The 18,285-nt window shown below is 42.9% G+C and overlaps 1 protein-coding gene across 1 annotated transcript in view; it reads left to right on the top strand.

Annotated features, from left to right (window-relative positions):
* TBX15 (T-box transcription factor 15) overlaps positions 1 to 18,285 on the top strand; it is a 144,948-nt gene that overhangs the window by 86,749 nt on the left and 39,914 nt on the right. The gene's annotated exons all lie outside the window — the stretch shown is intronic.

Below are 18,285 nucleotides of genomic sequence, written 5' to 3'. Positions count from 1 at the left end.
GGCCTAGAGGTGTAATGTCCAGACCCTTGTGATCTAGTGGATTTATGCATCTTCCTGATGGCCTAGAGGTGTAATGTCCAGACCCTTGTGAGCTAGTGGATTTATGCATCTTCCTGATGGCCTAGAGGTGTAATGTTCAGACCCTTGTGATCTAGTGCATTTATGCATCTTCCTGATGGCCTAGAGGTGTAATGTCCAGACCCTTGTGATCTAGTGGATTTATGCATCTTCCTGATGGCCTAGAGGTGTAATGTCCAGACCCTTGTGAGCTAGTGGATTTATGCATCTTCCTGATGGCCTAGAGGTGTAATGTCCAGACCCTTGTGATCTAGTGGATTTATGGATCTTCCTGATGGCCTAGAGGTGTAATGTCCAGACCCTTGTGATCTAGTGGATTTATGCATCTTCCTGATGGCCTAGAGGTGTAATGTCCAGACCCTTGTGAGCTAGTGGATTTATGCATCTTCCTGATGGCCTAGAGGTGTAATGTCCAGACCCTTGTGATCTAGTGGATTTATGCATCTCCCTGATGGCCTAGAGGTGTAATGTCCAGACCCTTGTGAGCTAGTGGATTTATGCATCTTCCTGATGGCCTAGAGATGTAATGTCCAGACCCTTGTGATCTAGTGGATTTATGCATCTTCCTGATGGCCTAGAGGTGTAATGTCCAGACCCTTGTGATCTAGTGGATTTATGCATCTTCCTAATGGCCTAGAGGTGTAATGTCCAGACCCTTGTGATCTAGTGGATTTATGCATCTTCCTGATGGCCTAATGGTGTAATGTCCAGACCCTTGTGATCTAGTGGATTTATGCATCTTCCTGATGGCCTAGAGGTGTAATGTTCAGACCCTTGTGATCTAGTGGATTTATGCATCTTCTTGATGGCCTAGAGGTGTAATGTCCAGACCCTTGTCTCCTGTGATTTAGTAGGATAATACTGTAACTCTTCCTGATGGCCCAGAAATGTCCAGTCCCCAGGGATCTAGTGGAGTAATGCTTCTCTTGATGGCCCCTGGAATCACTCACTCCGACGCGCGTTTTGCCTTCATATTGACCACTTCTTTAGGGAGAGGTGTTTAAACATATCAGGGATAGAACCTTAAATACTATGTCATGTGACCATATCCTCCCTCTATTTCTCCTTCATCGCCAGGGCGGGTGAGTTAGGCGCATGCTATGCAGCGCACATGCGACGGATTGCGGCATCGGGATTGGCGGAACACACCCTGAAGGTCCTGTACCACATATCTAATGCGGTCACATGACATAGTATTTAAAGTCCTATCTCTATGTTTAAACACCTCTCCCTGGAGAAGCAGTCAATATGAAGGTGAAACGCGCGTTGGAGTGAGTGATTCCAGTGTGCTACTTCTAAGTGTGGACAACTCTCCTATGGGTAAGCCTATGGGCTGATATATTTGTCCCCCTATAGATGCGGACTTTACCCATTAGGTGCACATGCCAGACTTTATGGCCATTGTACAGGGACTATATCAGTGCACGTATGCAGAGGATTATGTGCAGGGTCCCTCTTTCATAGAACACTCAGTTGTATGCACACTGGGGGTCTTGCGTCCCCCCACTGTCTGTACCATCTATGTGCAAGTTGTCTTACTGTATTTTTTGTTTTTCTTTAGATACTTGAAGTATCTGGTTTTATTGAACCTTTTGTTATAAATAAAAATTGGATATTTTTAAGCCTAAAAAGCTGCTTTTGCCCTCCTCCAACTCACTTATGGAATGGCTATGGGTAACTTACTAATGACTTGTGTATCGCCAACTCTGAGAATATCCAGATGTGTCTGTATAGAGAGCGGAGGGAAAAACCTGCAGATGTGTCTGTATAGAGAGCAGAGGAAAAACCTGCAGGTGTGTCTGTATAGAGAGCGGAGGGAAAACCTGCAGATGTGTCTGTATAGAGAGCGGAGGGAAAAACCTGCAGATGTGTCTGTATAAAGAGCGGAGGGGAAAACCTGCAGATGTGTCAGTATAGAGAGCAGAGGGAAAAACCTGCAGATGTGTCTGTATAGAGAGCAGAGGAAAAACCTGCAGATGTGTCTGTATAGAGAACAGAGGGAAAAACCTGCAGATGTGTCTGTATAGAGAACAGAGGGAAAAACCTGCAAATGTGTCTTTATAGCGAGCAGAGGGGAAAAACCTGCAGCGGTGTCTTTTTTTAAATTTGGTGTCATCAGCAAAGACTGACACGTTACTCTCAGTCCCATCCACAAGGTCATTAATACGGAGATTAAAAAGAATTGGTCCTAGCACAGATCCCTCTGGCCCCCACTGCTCCCAGTACAGTATAGTGCCACCCTGCCCAGGAGATTTGAAAATATTTAATTTACTCAGACACAGGTGTACTTCTTCTTGTGTTAAATTAGTTATATCGGGGGAGGGCAGATGGATTTTTGACTTGTTGAATGATCCCTGGGACAGTCCGTTCATTGGTGAACACTGATGAAAAGTGCCTGTTTAATATATCAACCTTTGCTTTGTCCTCTATAATTATACTTTCTGTATTCTCAGCCTTCAAGATTTTAAACGCCCTTTGTTTTTGTTTTATTATACTTTGTACAGTCTTATTTATCCATAGTGGTTTTTTAATTCCAGGATATTTTCTTACCAGAGGGTATAAGTTTTTTACAGGACTCTAGCAGTATATCCTTAAACTTACCCCATTTATGTTCAGTATCCCCAGTTACCATGACTTTGTCCCAATCTACACATTTAGGCGGGCTTTGCATGTTGCGACATCGCAAGCCGATGCTGCGATGTCGCACGCTATAGTCCCCGCCTCCGTCTCAGGTACGATATCTTGTGATACCTGCCGTAGCGAAAATTATTGCTACGCCAGCTTCACATGCACTCACCTGCCCTGCGACCGTCGCTCTGGCCGGCGACCCACCTCCTTTCTAAGGGGGCGGGTTGTGCGGCGTCAGAGCGACATCACTCGGCAGGCGGCCAATAGCAGCGGAGGGGCAGAGATGAGCAGGATGTAAACATCCCGCCCACCTCCTTCCTTCCGTATAGCCGCCAGCGGCAGGTAAGGAGATGTTCCTCGCTCCTGCGGCTTCTCACACAGCGATGTGCTGCCGCAGGAATGAGGAACATCATGGTACCTGTCTCTGCATCGGCATTGTGGAAATGTCGGAGAATACAGCGATGATACGACAACGACGCTTTTGCGCTTGTTCATCGTATCAAAAAGTTTTTACACACTACAACATTGCAAGTGACGCCGGATGTGCGTCACTTTCGATTTGACCTCACCGACATCGCACCTGCGATGTCGTGATGTGCAAAGCCGGCCTTAAGTTCTTCCCTTAATGTGTTGAAATCAGCTTTCCTAAAATTCAATTTTTTAGCATTTCCCTGTGAAATGTTCTATTGAATATTACATTGAAGCTTCACATACTGTATTATGATCGCAGGTGCCCAAGTGCTCCCGGACCTGTACATCTCAGACTGTATCTGCTCTATGTGACAGGACCAGATCCTGCAGATTATCTCCCCTGGACGGCTGATCTGTCATCTGAGAGATGTAATTGTCTTGAATTGTAGAAAATAACTGGAGAGTTGAAATCCCCCAAAATAAGCACCTTATTATTAATATTATTATTATTATTATTATTATTATTATTTGCAGCCCTTTTACCTGGAACACAAGTCATGCACAGTACATGTGATGTAGTATCCATGACATGTGATCCAGTGGTGTAGTATCCATGACATGTGATCCAGTGGTGTAGTATCCATGACATGCAATCCAGTGATGTAGTCTCCATGACATGTGATCCAGTGGTGTAGTATCCATGACATGTAATCCAGTGGTGTAGTATCCATGACATGTAATCCAGTGGTGTAGTATCCATGACATGTGATCCAGTGGTGTAGTATCCATGACATGTAATCCAGTGATGTAGTCTCCATGACATGTAATCCAGTGATGTAGTATCCATGACATGTGATCCAGTGATGTAGTATCCATGACATGTGATCCAGTGATGTAGTATCCATGACATGTAATCCAGTGATGTAGTATCCATGACATGTGATCCAGTGATGTAGTATCCATGACATGTAATCCAGTGATGTACTATCCATGACATGTAATCCAGTGGTGTAGTATCCATGACATGTAATCCAGTGATGTAGTATCCATGACATGGGATCCAGTGATGTAGTATCCATGACATGTGATCCAGTGATGTAGTATCCATAACATGTGATCCAGTGGTGTAGTATCCATGACATGTGATCTACTGGTGTAGTATCCATGACATGTAATCCAGTGATGTAGTCTCCATGACATGTGATCCAGTGGTGTAGTATCCATGACATGTAATCCAGTGATGTAGTATCCATGACATGTGATCCAGTGGTGTAATATCCATGACATGTAATCCAGTGATGTACTATCCATGACATGTAATCCAGTGGTGTAGTATCCATGACATGTAATCCAGTGATGTAGTATCCATGACATGGGATCCAGTGATGTAGTATCCATGACATGTGATCCAGTGATGTAGTATCCATAACATGTGATCCAGTGGTGTAGTATCCATGACATGTGATCCAGTGATGTAGTATCCATGACATGTGATCCAGTGGTGTAGTATCCATGACATGTAATCCAGTGATGTAGTCTCCACGACATGTGATCCAGTGGTGTAGTATCCATGACATGTAATCCAGTGGTGTAGTATCCATGACATGTGATCCAGTGGTGTAGTATCCATGACATGTAATCCAGTGATGTAGTCTCCATGACATGTAATCCAGTGATGTAGTATCCATGACATGTGATCCAGTGGTGTAGTATCCATGACATGTAATCCAGTGATGTAGTCTCCATGACATGTAATCCAGTGATGTAGTATCCATGACATGTGATCCAGTGATGTAGTATCCATGACCTGTGATCCAGTGATGTAGTATCCATGACATGTGATCCAGTGATGTAGTATCCATGACATGTAATCCAGTGATGTAGTATCCATGACATGTAATCCAGTGGTGTAGTATCCATGACATGTAATCCAGTGATGTAGTATCCATGACATGGGAACCAGTGATGTAGTATCCATGACATGTGATCCAGTGATGTAGTATCCATAACATGTGATCCAGTGGTGTAGTATCCATGACATGTGATCCAGTGATGTAGTATCCATGACATGTAATCCAGTGATGTAGTATCCATGACATGTGATCCAGTGATGTAGTATCCATGACATGTGATCCAGTGGTGTAGTATCCATGACCTGTGATCCAGTGGTGTAGTATCCATGACATGTAATCCAGTGATGTAGTATCCATGACATGTAATCCAGTGGTGTAGTATCCATGACATGTAATCCAGTGATGTAGTATCCATGACATGTGATCCAGTGATGTAGTATCCATGACATGTGATCCAGTGATGTAGTATCCATGACATGTGATCCAGTGGTGTAGTATCCATGACATGTAATCCAGTGATGTAGTATCCATGACATGTAATCCAGTGATGTAGTATCCATGACATGTAATCCAGTGGTGTAGTATCCATGACATGTAATCCAGTGATGTAGTATCCATGACATGGGATCCAGTGATGTAGTATCCATCACATGTGATCCAGTGATGTAGTATCCATGACATGTGATCCAGTGGTGTAGTATCCATGACATGTGATCCAGTGATGTAGTATACATGACATATGATCAAGTGGTGTAGTATCCATGACCTGTGATCCAGTGATGTAGTATCCATGACATGTAATCCAGTGGTGTAGTATCCATGCCATGTGATCCAGTGGTGTAGTATCCATGATATGTAATCCAGTGGTGTAATATCCATGCCATGTGATCCAGTGGTGTAGTATCCATGACATGTAATCCAGTGATGTAGTATCCATGCCATGTGATCCAGTGGTGTAGTATCCATGATATGTAATCCAGTGATGTAGTATCCATGACATGTGATCCAGTGGTGTAGTATCCATGACATGTAATCCAGTGATGTAGTATCCATGACATGTGATCCAGTGATGTAGTATCCATGACATATGATCCAGTGGTGTAGTATCCATGACCTGTGATCCAGTGATGTAGTATCCATGCCATGTGATCCAGTGGTGTAGTATCCATGACATGTAATCCAGTGATGTAGTATCCATGCCATGTGATCCAGTGGTGTAGTATCCATGACATGTAATCCAGTGATGTAGTATCCATGCCATGTGATCCAGTGGTGTAGTATCCATGACATGTGATCCAGTGGTGTAGTATCCATGACATGTGATCCAGTGATGTAGTATCCATGACATATGATCCAGTGGTGTAGTATCCATGACATGTGATCCAGTGGTGTAGTATCCATGACATGTGATCCAGTGATGTAGTATCCATGCCATGTGATCCAGTGGTGTAGTATCCATGACATATGATCCAGTGGTGTAGTATCCATGACCTGTGATCCAGTGATGTAGTATCCATGACATGTGATCCAGTGGTGTAGTATCCATGACATGTAATCCAGTGATGTAGTATCCATGCCATGTGATCCAGTGGTGTAGTATCCATGACATGTGATCCAGTGGTGTATTATCCATGACATGTGATCCAGTGATGTAGTATCCATGACATATGATCCAGTGATGTAGTATCCATGACATGTGATCCAGTGGTGTAGTATCCATGACATGTAATCCAGTGATGTAGTATCCATGACATGTAATCCAGTGATGTAGTATCCATGACATGTAATCCAGTGGTGTAGTATCCATGACATGTAATTCAGTGATGTAGTATCCATGACATGGGATCCAGTGATGTAGTATCCATCACATGTGATCCAGTGATGTAGTATCCATGACATGTGATCCAGTGGTGTAGTATCCATGACCTGTGATCCAGTGATGTAGTATCCATGACATGTAATCCAGTGGTGTAGTATCCATGCCATGTGATCCAGTGGTGTAGTATCCATGATATGTAATCCAGTGGTGTAATATCCATGCCATGTGATCCAGTGGTGTAGTATCCATGACATGTAATCCAGTGATGTAGTATCCATGCCATGTGATCCAGTGGTGTAGTATCCATGATATGTAATCCAGTGATGTAGTATCCATGCCATGTGATCCAGTGGTGTAGTATCCATGACATGTAATCCAGTGATGTAGTATCCATGCCATGTGATCCAGTGGTGTAGTATCCATGACATGTGATCCAGTGGTGTAGTATCCATGACATGTGATCCAGTGATGTAGTATCCATGACATATGATCCAGTGGTGTAGTATCCATGACATGTGATCCAGTGGTGTAGTATCCATGACATGTGATCCAGTGATGTAGTATCCATGCCATGTGATCCAGTGGTGTAGTATCCATGGCATATGATCCAGTGGTGTAGTATCCATGACCTGTGATCCAGTGATGTAGTATCCATGACATGTGATCCAGTGGTGTAGTATCCATGACATGTAATCCAGTGATGTAGTATCCATGCCATGTGATCCAGTGGTGTAGTATCCATGACATGTGATCCAGTGGTGTAGTATCCATGACATGTGATCCAGTGATGTAGTATCCATGACATATGATCCAGTGGTGTAGTATCCATGACCTGTAATCCAGTGATGTAGTATCCATGCCATGTGATCCAGTGGTGTAGTATCCATGACATGTAATCCAGTGATGTAGTATCCATGCCATGTGATCCAGTGATGTAGTATCCATGCTATGTGATCCAGTGGTGTAGTATCCATGACATGTAATCCAGTGATGTAGTATCCATGACATGTGATCCAGTGGTGTAGTATTGTCGCGGGCGGAGGAGGGGACGCTGCACTCTCCCACTGCTCGGGTCTGGCTGCTGCTGCTCGGTGGTGGCTCGAGCGGTGGGCCGGATCCCGGGGACTCGAGCGGCGCTCCTCACCCGTGAGTGAAAAGGGTGGGTTTTGATTGTGGGGATTTATTGTTATTGTCCGTGACGCCGCCCACGGTTGTGGTGATAATGGTGACACCACCGCTGCTCTGGACGGGGGATCCCGGGAGCGGTGACAGGGAGCAGCTTTGTTGTTAGTTCTCCCCTCCGTGGGTAGGGGGTTGGTTGTCCCGGGGCCTGGTGATGGGGTAGGGATGGATGGCAGACGGGTTACGGGGCCTGGTGAGGTGCAGGGTCGCGGGGGCAGCGCTGTGCCGCACGGCACGGTGGTACTCACTCAGCCAATGATGAACACAGAGTCTCCGGTAACACAAACGGCTGGATGGACGGATCCCACAGACGGCTGCGGTGTTTCTCCTCCCGGCAGGTTGATGGTGACTGCCTTTCCCTGCACCTATGTACTGTAAACGGTTCCGATGGGTTCCCACCGGTAACCCGCTCCCCAGCTTGGATGTGGGCTGGAGGAGCCCCTTTTGCCCGCAGGCTCTGGCCCTGGTAACTTTAGCCTTGGCGGTGGCGGTGTTTCCCTCTCTCGGTTGGACGGTTGCCTTCTGACAGGACTTGGCTGCTGGGAAACCCAGGAGGTTCCCTTCACTAACGGATTTGGCAAATTCACGGCGACTCCTAGCCTTGCCGGGGTCCGCAAGCCCCTGCCAGATGGTGCTGACTTCTCTTTGTGTACCGGTCCGGTACCGCCGGGCCACCGCCCGTCCACGGTCCTTACGGTAAACTCCGATAGCCACTCCTGCAGACGGTCACCACCGTCTGCCAACCTTGCTGATCCGTCCGGGCCACACACCCGGACCAACTTCAGGCTGCTTAACTGCCACTTTACTCCTTCCACTTTCAACTCTCAAACTCATCTCTCACCACTCCTCAACTCTATCTGCCTGCTTTTCCCGCCTCCAGGGCTGTGAACTCCTCGGTGGGCGGGACCAACCGCCTGGCCCACCCCCTGGTGTGAACATCAGCCCCTGGAGGAAGGCAACAAGGGTTTTGTGTCTGACTTTGGTGTGCCTGACCGGGAGTGTGGGGTGTGTTGGTGTTCTTCTCTGTGGCCCCTGGCTTGTTCAGGGCGCCACAGTATCCATGACATGTAATCCAGTGATATAGTATCCATGACATGTGATCCAGTGGTGTAGTATCCATGACATGTGATCCAGTGATATAGTATCCATGACATGTGCTCCAGTGGTGTAGTATCCATGACATGTGATCCAGTGGTGTAGTATCCATGACATGTGATCCAGTGGTGTAGTATCCATGACATGTGATCCAGTGATGTAGTATCCATGCCATGTGATCCAGTGGTGTAGTATCCATGACATGTGATCCAGTGGTGTAGTATACATGACATGTGATCCAGTGATGTAGTATCCATGCCATGTGATCCAGTGATGTAGTATCCATGACATGTGATCCAGTGGTGTAGTATCCATGACATGTGATCCAGTGATGTAGTATCCATGCCATGTGATCCAGTGGTGTAGTATCCATGACATGTAATCCAGTGATGTAGTATCCATGACATGTGATCCAGTGGTGTAGTATCCATGACATGTGATCCAGTGATGTAGTATCCATGACATGTGATCCAGTGGTGTATTATCCATGACATGTGATCCAGTGGTGTAGTATCCATGACATGTGATCCAGTGATGTAGTATCCATGCCATGTGATCCAGTGGTGTAGTATCCATGACATGTAATCCAGTGATGTAGTATCCATGACATGTAATCCAGTGATGTAGTATCCATGCCATGTGATCCAGTGGTATAGTATCCATGACTTCTAACCCAGTGGTGTAGTATCCAGGACTTGTGATCCATTGGTATAGTATCCATTAACTGTGATCCAGTGGTGTAATATCCATGACTTGTGATCCATCGGTATAGTATCCATGACTTGTGATCCAGTGGTGTAGTATCCATGCCATGTGATCCAGTGGTGTAGTATCCATGACATGGGATCCAGTGTAGTATCCATGACATGTGATCCAGTGTTATAGTATCCATGACATGTGATCCAGTGTTATAGTATCCATGACATGTGATCCAGTGTTATAGTATCCATGACATGTAATCCAGTGATGTAGTATACATGCCATGTGATCCAGTGGTGTATTATCCATGACATGGGATCCAGTGATGTAGTATCCATGACATGTGATCCAGTGTTATAGTATCCATGCCATGTGATCCAGTGTTATAGTATCCATGCCATGTGATCCAGTGGTGTAGTATCCATGACATGGGATCCAGTGATGTAGTATCCATGACATGTGGTCCACTGGTGTAATATCCATGACATGGGATCCAGTGATGTAGTATCCATGACATGTGATCCAGTGTTATAGTATCCATGACATGTGATCCAGTGATGTAGTATACATGACATGTGATCCAGTGTTATAGTATCCATGACATGTGATCCAGTGATGTAGTATCCATGACTTGTGGTCCAGTGTTATAATATCCACGACATGTGATTCAGTGATGTAGTATCCATGACATGTGATCCAGTGATGTAGTATCCATGATATGTGATCCAGTGATGTAGTATCCTTGACATGTGATCCAGTGATGTAGTATCCATGACATGTGATCCAATGATGTAGTATCCTTGACATGTGATCCAGTGATGTAGTATCCATGACATGTGATTCAGTGATGTAGTATCCATGACATGTAATCCAGTGGTGTAATATCCATGACATGTGATCCAGTGTTATAGTATCCATAACATGTGATCCAGTGTTATAGTATCCATGACATGTGATCCAGTGTTATAGTATCCATGACATGTGATCCTGTGTTATAGTATCCATGACATGTGATCCAGTGTTATAGTATCCATGACATGTGATCCAGTGATGTAGTATATTTGACATGTGATCCAGTGGTGTAGTATCCATGACATGTGATCCAGTGTTATAGTATCCATGCCATGTGATCCAGTGATGTAGTATCCATGACATGTGATCCAGTGGTGTAGTATCCATGACATGTGATCCAGTGATGTAGTATCCATGACATGTGATCCAGTGGTGTAGTATCCATGACATGTGATCCAGTGATGTAGTATCCATGACATGTGATCCAGTGTTATAGTATCCATGACATGTGATCCAGTGATGTAGTATCCATGACATGTGATCCAGTGTTATAGTATCCATGCCATGTGATCCAGTGTTATAGTATCCATGACATGTGATCCAGTGTAAAGTATCCATGATTTGTCATCCATTGGTGTATTTTCCATGATTTGTGATCCAGTGGTGTATTTTCCATGATTTGTAATCCAGTAGTGTATTTTTCATGATTTGTGATCCAGCGGTGTATTTTCCATGATTTGTGATCCAGTAGTGTATTTTTCATGTTTTGTGATCCAGTGGTGCATTTTCCATGACTTGTGATCCAGTGTTGTTGTTATGGAGACACGAGGGTCACCGATGCTCTCGTCCGCTTTAGGAAGACTTTATTGGGTTCCCATCAGACAACAGTATGTAGTACATTCCCTGCAAGGACATGAGATGGTGCAAGTGACAGAGTCTTCCCCTTCCTCTGGTTCCCCAGCATTCCAATTTTGGCGGGCACCCCATGAGAGGAGATGGCAGCAAGATTAGCTAGCCGATTGAGCAGAGCGAGGTATATGACCAGGTGATCAGACAGTCCAAACCTGAGTTCTCCAAATGGACTGTGTTGAGTAGTGGAGTAGTTCTCAAATCCACCAGCTAGAACCATGGTCCCTAGGCTGAAATCCTGTAGAATCACTGGTGATAGGAGCAGGCCCCTTTTTATATTTCTTAGCTCTCATTTCAGGCCATTGTCCCATAGGATTTGGGGGAGGTAATCAAGGCTGTTCCCTCACTGTTCGCTTGTCCAATTGTCCACCAGATAAAGCAGACTACTGCACCGCAGGGGGCTGATGCAACACGCAATCAGCAGGTATTTCACAAATTGGCAAACAAAAAAGACATTGGACAGTCCCACATGAAACAATGGCCGATGTCCCTTGACTCACCGAATAAAGGAACAATACGTCTGGCATAATTAAGAATAGTTCATCACCACACAAATGACCAGATATTCCTTATTAACCCTGAGTCATCTTATTCTTCCCCCTTTTTAAATAGTCCCATAGACTGCTGGATCCTGGGGAGGGTCACTGTTGACGGGGCTGCCAGACGTGATAGGCTGTTCCTAACCGTTGTCTGGCCGAGTACGGCTCGCAGTCCCGTATCTGATGCGTCTGTTTAACTAATGAACCGTTGGTGGATGTCGGAGCATTCAGGACCGGGCTCTGGGCTCGCTGGGTCTTCAGCTGGAGGAATGCGGGTCCAGATGAGGTTGTGGGTATATATATATATATACACTTTAGTGGTGAGGTCAGTGAGATTCTTGGCTACAGGACTGTAATTACGGATAATCTTTTGGTAATGATTTGTGGCCCCTAGGAATGCAAGGACCTGTTTTTGCTTGATTGGACAGGGCTACTGGGTAATGGCATCTAGCTCTGCTGTCTCAATAACTTGTGATCCATTGGTATAGTATCCATTACTTGTGATCCATTGGTATACTATCCATTACTTGCGATCCATTGGTATAGTATCCATTACTTGTGATCCATTGGTATAGTATCCATTACTTGTGATCCATTGGTATAGTATCCATTACTTGCGATCCATTGGTATAGTATCCATTACTTGTGATCCATTGGTATAGTATCCATAACTTGTGATCCAGTGGTGTAATAGCCATGACTTGTGATCCATTGGTGTAATAACCATGACTTGTGATCCATTGGTGTAATAACCATGACTTGTGATCCATTGGTATAGTATCCATGACTTGTGATCCATTGGTATAGTATCCATGACTTGTGATCCATTGGTATAGTATCCATTACTTGTGATCCATTGGTATAGTATCCATTACTTGTGATCCATTGGTATAGTATCCATAACTTGTGATCCATTGGTATAGTATCCATAACTTGTGATCCATTGGTATAGTATCCATAACTTGTGATCCAGTGGTGTAATAGCCATAACTTGTGATCCATTGGTATAGTATCCATAACTTGTGATCCATTGGTATAGTATCCATAACTTGGGATCTATTGGTATAGTATCCATAACTTGTGATCCAGTGGTGTAATAGCCATGACTTGTGATCCATTGGTGTAATAACCATGACTTGTGATCCATTGGTGTAGTATCCATGACTTGTGATCCATTGGTATAGTATCCATGACTTGTGATCCATTGGTATAGTATCTATGACTTGTGATCCATTGGTATAGTATCCATAACTTGTGATCCATTGGTATAGTATCTATGACTTGTGATCCATTGGTATAGTATCCATGACTTGTGATCCAGTGGTATAGGATCCATAACTTGTGATCCATTGGTATAGTATCTATGACTTGTGATCCATTGGTATAGTATCCATGACTTGTGATCCAGTGGTATAGGATCCATAACTTGTGATCCATTGGTATAGTATCCATTACTTGTGATCCATTGGTATAGTATCTATGACTTGTGATCCATTGGTATAGTATATATGACTTGTGATCCATTGGTATAGTATCCATGACTTGGGATCCATTGGTATAGTATCCATAACTTGTGATCCATTGGTGTAGTATCCATGACTTGGGATCCATTGGTATAGTATCCATGACTTGTGATCCATTGGTATAGTATCCATGACTTGTGATCCATTGGTATAGTATCCATTACTTGTGATCCATTGGTATAGTATCCATTACTTGCGATCCATTGGTATAGTATCCATTACTTGTGATCCATTGGTATAGTATCCATAACTTGTGATCCAGTGGTGTAATAGCCACGACTTGTGATCCATTGGTGTAATAACCATGACTTGTGATCCATTGGTGTAATAACCATGACTTGTGATCCATTGGTATAGTATCCATGACTTGTGATCCATTGGTATAGTATCCATCACTTGTGATCCATTGGTATAGTATCCATTACTTGTGATCCATTGGTATAGTATCCATTACTTGTGATCCATTGGTATAGTATCCATAACTTGTGATCCATTGGTATAGTATCCATAACTTGTGATCCATTGGTATAGTATCCATAACTTGTGATCCATTGGTGTAATATCCATGACTTGTGATCCATTGGTATAGTATCCATAACTTGTGATCCATTTGTATAGTATCCATGACTTGGGATCTATTGGTATAGTATCCATAACTTGTGATCCAGTGGTGTAATAGCCATGACTTGTGATCCATTGGTGTAATAACCATGACTTGTGATCCATTGGTGTAGTATCCATGACTTGTGATCCATTGGTATAGTATCCATGACTTGTGATCCATTGGTATAGTATCTATGACTTGTGATCCATTGGTATAGTATCCATGACTTGTGATCCAGTGGTATAGGATCCATAACTTGTGATCCATTGGTATAGTATCCATTACTTGTGATCCATTGGTATAGTATCTATGACTTGTGATCCATTGGTATAGTATATATGACTTGTGATCCATTGGTATAGTATCCATGACTTGGGATCCATTGGTATAGTATCCATAACTTGTGATCCATTGGTGTAGTATCCATGACTTGGGATCCATTGGTATAGTATCCATGACTTGTGATCCATTGGTATAGTATCCATGACTTGTGATCCATTGGTATAGTATCCATGACTTGTGATCCATTGGTATAGTATCCATGACTTGTGATCCAGTGGTATAGGATCCATAACTTGTGATCCATTGGTATAGTATCCATGACTTGTGATCCATTGGTATAGTATCCATGACTTGTGATCCAGTGGTATAGGATCCATAACTTGTGATCCATTGGTATAGTATCCATGACTTGTGATCCATTGGTATAGTATCCATGACTTGTGATCCAGTGGTATAGGATCTATAACTTGTGATCCATTGGTATAGTATCCATGACTTATGATCCATTGGTATAGTATCCATGACTTGTGATCCATTGGTATAGTATCCATGACTTGTGATCCATTGGTAAAGTATCCATGACTTGTGATCCATTGGTATAGTATCCATGACTTGTGATCCAGTGGTATAGGATCCATAACTTGTGATCCATTGGTATAGTATCCATGACTTGTGATCCATTGGTATAGTATCCATGACTTGTGATCCAGTGGTATAGGATCCATGACTTGTGATCCAGTGGTATAGGATCCATAACTTGTGATCCATTGGTATAGTATCCATGACTTGTGATCCATTGGTATAGTATCCATGACTTGTGATCCAGTGGTATAGGATCTATAACTTGTGATCCATTGGTATAGTATCCATGACTTATGATCCATTGGTATAGAATCCATGACTTGTGATCCATTGGTATAGTATCCATGACTTGTGATCCATTGGTAAAGTATCCATGACTTGTGATCCATTGGTATAGTATCCATGACTTGTGATCCAGTGGTATAGGATCCATAACTTGTGATCCATTGGTATAGTATCCATGACTTGTGATCCATTGGTATAGTATCCATGACTTGTGATCCAGTGGTATAGGATCCATAACTTGTGATCCATTGGTATAGGATCCATGACTTGTGATCCATTGGTATAGTATCCATGACTTGTGATCCAGTGGTATATAGGATCCATAACTTGTGATCCATTGGTATAGTATCCATGACTTGTGATCCATTGGTATAGTATCCATAACTTGTGATCCATTGGTATAGTATCTATGACTTGTGATCCATTGGTATAGTATCCATGACTTGTGATCCAGTGGTATAGGATCCATAACTTGTGATCCATTGGTATAGTATCCATTACTTGTGATCCATTGGTATAGTATCTATGACTTGTGATCCATTGGTATAGTATATATGACTTGTGATCCATTGGTATAGTATCCATGACTTGGGATCCATTGGTATAGTATCCATAACTTGTGATCCATTGGTGTAGTATCCATGACTTGGGATCCATTGGTATAGTATCCATGACTTGTGATCCATTGGTATAGTATCCATGACTTGTGATCCATTGGTATAGTATCCATGACTTGTGATCCATTGGTATAGTATCCATGACTTGTGATCCAGTGGTATAGGATCCATAACTTGTGATCCATTGGTATAGTATCCATGACTTGTGATCCATTGGTATAGTATCCATGACTTGTGATCCAGTGGTATAGGATCCATAACTTGTGATCCATTGGTATAGTATCCATGACTTGTGATCCATTGGTATAGTATCCATGACTTGTGATCCAGTGGTATAGGATCTATAACTTGTGATCCATTGGTATAGTATCCATGACTTATGATCCATTGGTATAGTATCCATGACTTGTGATCCATTGGTATAGTATCCATGACTTGTGATCCATTGGTAAAGTATCCATGACTTGTGATCCATTGGTATAGTATCCATGACTTGTGATCCAGTGGTATAGGATCCATAACTTGTGATCCATTGGTATAGTATCCATGACTTGTGATCCATTGGTATAGTATCCATGACTTGTGATCCAGTGGTATAGGATCCATGACTTGTGATCCAGTGGTATAGGATCCATAACTTGTGATCCATTGGTATAGTATCCATGACTTGTGATCCATTGGTATAGTATCCATGACTTGTGATCCAGTGGTATAGGATCTATAACTTGTGATCCATTGGTATAGTATCCATGACTTATGATCCATTGGTATAGAATCCATGACTTGTGATCCATTGGTATAGTATCCATGACTTGTGATCCATTGGTAAAGTATCCATGACTTGTGATCCATTGGTATAGTATCCATGACTTGTGATCCAGTGGTATAGGATCCATAACTTGTGATCCATTGGTATAGTATCCATGACTTGTGATCCATTGGTATAGTATCCATGACTTGTGATCCAGTGGTATAGGATCCATAACTTGTGATCCATTGGTATAGGATCCATGACTTGTGATCCATTGGTATAGTATCCATGACTTGTGATCCAGTGGTATATAGGATCCATAACTTGTGATCCATTGGTATAGTATCCATGACTTGTGATCCATTGGTATAGTATCCATGACTTTTGATCCATTGGTATAGTATCCATGACTTGTGATCCAGTGGTATAGGATCCATAACTTGTGATCCATTGGTATAATATCTATGAATTCTGATCCATTGGTATAGTATCCATAACTTGTGATCCATTGGTGTAGTATCCATTACTTGTGATCCATTGGTATAGTATCCATGACTTGTGATCCATTGGTATAGTATCCATGACTTGTGATCCAGTGGTATAGGATCCATAACTTGTGATCCATTGGTATAGTATCCATGACTTGTGATCCATTGGTATAGTATCCATTACTTGTGATCCATTGGTATAATATCTATGACTTGTGATCCATTGGTATAGTATCCATTACTTGGGATCTATTGGTATAGTATCCATGACTTGGGATCCATTGGTATAGTATCCATGACTTGTGATCCATTGGTATAGTATCCATAACTTGTGATCCATTGGTGTAGTATCCATGACTTGTGATCCAGTGGTGTAATAGCCATGACTTGTGATCCATTGGTGTAATATCCATGACTTGTGATCCATTGGTGTAATATCCATGACTTGTGATCCATTGATGTAGTATCCATAACTTGTGATCCATTGGTATAGTATCCATGACTTGTGATCTATTGGTGTAGTATCCATGACTTGTGATCCATTGGTATAGTATCCATGACTTGTGATCCATTGGTGTAGTATCCATGACTTGTGATCCAGTGGTGTAATAGCCATGACTTGTGATCCAGTGGGGTAATATCAATGACTTGTGATCCATTGGTATCGTATCCATAACTTGTGATCCATTGGTATAGTATCCAGGACTTGTGATCCATTGGTATAGTATCCATAACTTGTGATCCATCGGTATAGTATCCATAACTTGTGATCCATTGGTATAGGATCCATGACTTGTGATCCATTGGTATAGTATCCATGACTTGTTATCCAGTGGTGTAATATCCATGACTTGTGATCCATCGGTATAGTATCCATGACATGTGATCCAGTGGTGTAGTATCCATTACTTGTGATCCAGTGGTGTAATATCCATGACTTGTGATCCATCGGTATAGTATCCATGACATGTTATCCAGTGGTGTAGTATCCAGGACTTGTGATCCATTGGTATAGTATCCATTACTTGTGATCCAGTGGTGTAATATCCAGGACTTGTGATCCATTGGTATAGTATCCATGACATGTGATCCAGTGGTGTAGTATCCATTACGTGTGATCCATTGGTATAGTATACATGACTTGTGAT

Source organism: Anomaloglossus baeobatrachus, chromosome 2, assembly GCF_048569485.1.
Source record: "Anomaloglossus baeobatrachus isolate aAnoBae1 chromosome 2, aAnoBae1.hap1, whole genome shotgun sequence".
NCBI lineage: Eukaryota > Metazoa > Chordata > Amphibia > Anura > Aromobatidae > Anomaloglossus > Anomaloglossus baeobatrachus.
Note: the sequence above shows the minus strand (reverse complement) of the source record. Positions and strands in the feature narration are given on the sequence as shown.